Genomic DNA, 5,936 nt, shown 5'->3' with positions numbered 1-5,936 from the left:
TTGTGTATGATAGATATGGAACATGTGGTGGTTTAAGGTCTCTCACCAATTAATTCATAGGCCATATACAGTGTTAAAACCACTAGAGTACAACTTACTTTAAGCAGTTCGTGAAAACACAAAGAGTTGATTATTAGTGTGGAAGCAAATCCATGTGACTAACGAGATAAGATCTTCATCTCTTCAGCTTCCATCAAGTAGTACACTAGTCACTAGGCCATTGTGTGTTTCAACAACCCAGCAACAAAACTATTTAGAGATCCCTATTAGATTTGTTAGACATATATAGTGTTCAAAACTTAAGTCTTCAGATACCAGTTTATGCTGTCCACTCGTGTTAGATTTCTTTTGTATTTTTGTAATGGTAGTTGTCACTTGTCATATTCTTTGGAGGCAAACAAACAAACACCATCTTAAGTAAACCGAACCAAACCATCTGATGTGATAGTAAATAATGATCTGTGAACCAACCAAACAAATACTTCTTCTCCCATCTTTCAATTTCCACCTTAACTTTTTAGTAGGCACCTCGTCAAACTAATGGTCTCTTCTACTGTCCGTCATCTCAACTATATATAAAGATATTAATTAGCCTGGACAATTAAACATGTCTGGACACTAAATAATCTTCTACATGCAAGATATACAACATTTATAGCTGTATGAGATGTCCATTATAGTTGTAAGAGCTCTCTCAAAAGGTAGGGCTACATGCAAGATATACAACATCAGAATATTATTGAGATTACCCACTTGGCCACACAATGTTTTGTAAGGAGGCAAACCCATGTGAGTGTACACTTATCGAATAGACAAGTAAATGTTTGTTCGCCAATCGTTTCAATTCAAAAGAAACATTTGCATAGCCACCTATTTTGCAATTTCTTTTATCCAGTTCTCATTTTCTAGTATATATAGTCACCCATATATGTAGTACTTCAAACATCCAAAACCAGTAGTTTGCATATCCTTCTACAACTCTCGTATTCTCTCGTTATTCTCCTACTAGCATTTTAAGATCTAATTCGATCTCTATTTTCATTAGCAACATGGGTTTCAACTTACATGCAAAGATTATCAGACGATCATTTTCCAAAGGAAGGACTGATGCTGAGATAATTCCAAAAGGACATTTCGCAGTTTATGTTGGTGGTGGTACTCAACTCAAGAAGAGATTTGTGGTTCCAATGTGGTACTTGAACCAGCCTTCTTTCCAACACCTTTTAAGTCTAGCCGAAGAAGAATTTGGATTTGATCATCCAATGGGCGGGCTCACAATTCCTTGCAGTGAAGCCTCTTTTATTGATCTTGTTTCCCAGTTAAATGACTTGTGATCAAATGACAACATCGAATTCTCAAGTTTTGTATACTAGGATCATGTAAATATAATTTTTCTGTAAAAGCAAACTTTACTGAAATTCATAACTGACATTAATGAGAAGTATAGAAAGAAAATTCTTATGAAAATTGTTGCAAATGATTTATTCTCCATCTTAAATTAACATTTCATTTCTTGATGAGTGCAATATCTAGATTCTAGAGTAATAGATTTAGTTTGGTCAAATATTTTCATATAAGGGTTAGCTTCTTATAAGCTATCTTAAAAGTATCGGCTAACAATTTCGTATGACTATAATTTGGAATTCATAGGTTTACTTTTCAATCCACCATCAAAAACAGTACATACAATAATATAATGTAAATATAATTTACGATAGCTAAATGACTTGTGATCAAATGACAACACCGAATTCTCAAATTTTGTACACTAGGATCATGTAAATATAATTTTTTGGTGAAAATTAACTTCGCCGAAGTTCATACAATATTAATGACAAGCACGAAAGAAAATGCTTATGTAAATTATTTCATCTGACTTATTCTCCATCTTTTAACTACCATCCTTGATTGAATTTCTTGATGCTTGCAATATTTAGAGTAATGTTTTAATTTAGCTTAAAGTTTTCACTCAAGGGTCCTCTTGTTTGATTGTATATTTAGCAAATCTTGGTTCTATATATTGCGAATGGTTTTGATTTAGTAATGGCCACAAATTGTTAATATTGAGCAAGGCAACAATCCCATGTGAAATTCGATCCGTCATATATAGTAAGACGATGAGCCCACCCCTTATTGAAAGACGACTCTTTCATCATCACTCCTTTCATTTCCGCACCTCGTAACGGTAAGGGCATAATATGTTGAAACATAATAATAATACATACGACTCCAACTACTTACTTGACCACACAAGGAGTACTGCAAAGGAGGAAAAACCATGTGATTAGGCTCATTATCAACCCAAATTGTTAATAGACAAGCAAATTTTGCTTCACCACTCTCCATTATCGCAATTAAAGTTGGGTAAGTTGTCTCTCTCCCCTCTCCTCATTTCCACTATATATACGAATGGTCTCTTCTACTGTCCATCATCTCCACTATATATACGAATGCACATTTCAAGAACTCAAACAACCAAAACAACAAAGTTTTCACATCTTAAACTTCTTTTTCTAGTTTTCAACTAGCTTTCCTTTTTCTCTTAATCTTAAGTAAAAGACATGGGTTTCACTTTGACTTCTAAAATACTCCAACGATCTTCTTCCAAAGGAAAGAATGATGAGATGGTGATCCCCAAAGGACATTTTGCAGTTTACGTTGGAGAGTCTCAATTCAAGAAGAGATTCGTAGTTCCAATATCATATTTGCATCACACTTGTGTCCAAGAACTCCTAAACCAAGCAGGAGAAGAATTTGGGTTTGATTATCCAATGGGAGGTGTTACAATTCCTTGTAGCGAAGAAACATTTATGAATCTTACATCTCAATTAAATGACCTGTAATTAAGTGCAGAGAAAATCTCTCACGATTTTGTAAACTAGGGTCATGTAACCTCTTGTACAAATTGATAATATTAAGTGAAATACAAAAATTAGTAGAATTTATACATTTCAGCTGAATAGTTATTCTTTACTTCAACATTTTTAATTAAGTGATCATGCAGTTTAAAATTGTCCATCAATTATTTTTAATATCCATGAAAGGACTTTCAACAACAAGGAAAGATCTCCTGAAACGATCATTGTGGAAGTAACGCTGAAGGCCTTTACTTGGGCTAGCTTTTTCCCTTCTTTCTCCAATGCTATAATCTTGACAACATAATTATATATTGGACCTCGAAATTCTTTAATCTACCCTAGCTTGTTTTTTTTTTTTCTTTCGATCCTTGCGACTTCTGTTCTACCATCGGTACTATGTTGCCCAGAAGAAAACAAACAAACCAACGTAAATACATCTATTAGAAAACTACCTATTTTCTAGTAATTCCAATTCACATTTTTCGACCAGTTATATCAAGAAGACAACTAATGACCCCTGACTGAGTCTGTGTACGATAGATATGGAACATGTGGTGGTTGAAGGTCTCTCACCAATTAATGGTGCCATATACAGTATTGAAACCACGAGAATACAACTTACTTTACGCAGTTCGTGAAAACACAAAGACGTTGATTATTAGCGTGGAACCAAACCCTCTTCCGCTTCTATCAAGTAGTCCACTAGCCACTAGGCCATTGTGTGTTTCAACAACCCAGCAACAAAGCTATTTTGAGATCCCTATTAGATTTGTTAGACATAGTGTTCAAAACTGAAGTCTGCAGATAACCAGATCACGCTGTCCACTGATCGTATTAGATTTCTTTGGAACCAAACAAACAAACCATGTGATAGTACATAATGATGTTTTATGAACCCACCTTATACACATATTTTCTTCTCCCATCTTCCAATTTAAACCACAACTTTTAGGTAGGCCTCTTACCAAAATAATGGTTTCTTCTACTGTCTACCATCTCAACTATATATACGTAAACACATTCAAGAAATTATACAACCAAAACAGTAAAATTTTCACATCTTAAACCTCTTTCTCTGACATCGTTTAATTAATTGTACGTCCAGATAACCTAATTTTCCTAGTTCTCTTTTAAGCAGAAGATATGGGTTTCAATTTGGCTTCAAAAATTCTCCGACGATCATTTTCTAAAGGAAAGAATGATGAGATGGTGATTCCCAAGGGACATTTTGCTGTTTACGTTGGAGAGACTCAATTCAAGAAGAGATTCGTAGTTCCAATATCGTTTTTGAATCAAATTTGTATCCAAGAACTTCTAAACCAAGCAGGAGAAGAATTTGGATTTGATTATCCAATGGGAGGTGTTACGATTCCTTGTAGCGAAGAAACGTTTATGAATCTTACATCCCAATTGAGTGACTTGTAATCAAGGGCAGAGAAACCTTCTCAATTTTTTTGTAATATAGGGTCGTGTTAATATCTTGTACAAATTTATGATATTGAAATACCAAATTTAGTTAGAACATATTAATCAATCAAATGATAGTAATTCCTTGTCGATCTTTAATTAAGTGTTCTTATTGTGTAAAGTTCTTGTACTAATTTTTTAGGATCCATAAATAATCCATCCAAACCCAAAATTATTGGGAACAAATATCATTTCAAATAAAAAACCGTGGCCTGGCTCTGCCACTGGCGATGCTAACATATATTTAAAGATGTATGTAAAATATTGTAACGTTAAAGATCAAGGACCGCAACCAATAACAGTTTGTGATGGATTAAGATCCATCCTTACGCCAATCACAAAAGCATGTGATGCATACATTCGGTAGAAAATAGTTAAACACGAGACTGAATTGAATACTGATAATGAACCAAAACGGACTCTCTGCGTTAGAAATATCCAGATTACAGTATGTACAAAAGAATTTGAATGGGACAAAAAAGAAACTAGAGCAGACTTCTGCCAAATGAGAGAAGACTGGTGCATAACTACCTTTCCTTCACGAGGCAACAGGGAATGGACTTTAAACATTTTCAAACAGTTTTACCCTGAATTATGAATTCCAAGGGGAATGTCAGTATAAATAAATAAGTATATGAGTAATTACAGATGAGAAAACAAGCTGAATCTAAGTTAGCTGATTACGGAAATAATGATAACACTCAATACTCGTATGATTCATTCATTCCTAACAAAGTAATGGAAAATATAATTCATTCGTTCGTATTAAAGAAAATGATTGCGTCTAGTTAACTGTAAATAATCAAAGCTGATGAATTAGCTAGTAACACACCTCCACTCCATTAGCTTCCTTATTGGCACTAGTGGCTTCCTTGGGAGCACTTGACGTGCAATGACCATCTCCTGAGCTCGTCATACGATATTGGTAATTGAGTAGCTTGGGGGAAGAAGGAGCCAATCATATTGGGTGATTTTGTGATTGTAACTGCAAGAGCGTAGTATACATTAGAGTGTGAATTACAGAAACCGCTGGACACTGATACAAACATAATGAATCAAAATGGATGATGATTTACTGCTTAATTACCTTTCGGGGATCGCGCCCCCGCAGCTATAGCCTCTTTGGCAGCACTACACACACAACAAGAGAATTATTGAGGTGGATTAATCAGTTCATACAGAGCTACTTAGAATTATGTTATAATAATGTAGAGGATTTAACAAAATCTAAAAACGAAATAAAATTACCGTTCTCTTCGCTCAATTGTTTTTGCTATCAAATGGTCCCTGTATCTAGCCATGTTCTTCATTAATGTGGAACAAGGTAAAGAAAGCAATACTAGATTGCTATAAGCAAGAAGAGAAGAGAATTCAAGCAAGAAGAGAAAGATAAGTTTTGTGTTTAATAATTTGATTGAGTAATAGATAGCTCTTACAAGACTTAATCTAGCCTTTATATAGGCTTGAAGAATAACTAAACTAGGAAACAGAAAACTAAAAGGAAATCTAAAAGAATCCTAAAAATAAGAAAGACTGAAACTAGGAAACCATGGAAGCCAAACCTCTAAGCGGAATCTTCTGGAATTGTAGTATGCCCTGCATCAGTCCCCC

The 5,936-nt window shown here is 34.5% G+C and overlaps 1 long non-coding RNA gene across 1 annotated transcript; it reads right to left on the bottom strand.

Annotated features, from left to right (window-relative positions):
* Positions 1–4,578: 4,578 nt before the first annotated feature.
* LOC113321556 lies at positions 4,579–5,251 on the bottom strand. The gene is made up of 2 exons (XR_003346751.1): positions 5,158–5,251; positions 4,579–4,912 (listed from the first exon to the last, which is right to left on the bottom strand). It is a non-coding gene; the product is annotated as an uncharacterized LOC113321556 (long non-coding RNA).
* Positions 5,252–5,936: the final 685 nt, after the last annotated feature.

This window comes from Papaver somniferum, chromosome 11 (assembly GCF_003573695.1).
Source record: "Papaver somniferum cultivar HN1 chromosome 11, ASM357369v1, whole genome shotgun sequence".
Classification (NCBI taxonomy): domain Eukaryota; kingdom Viridiplantae; phylum Streptophyta; class Magnoliopsida; order Ranunculales; family Papaveraceae; genus Papaver; species Papaver somniferum.
This window is presented reverse-complemented; position numbering and strand designations above follow the sequence as displayed.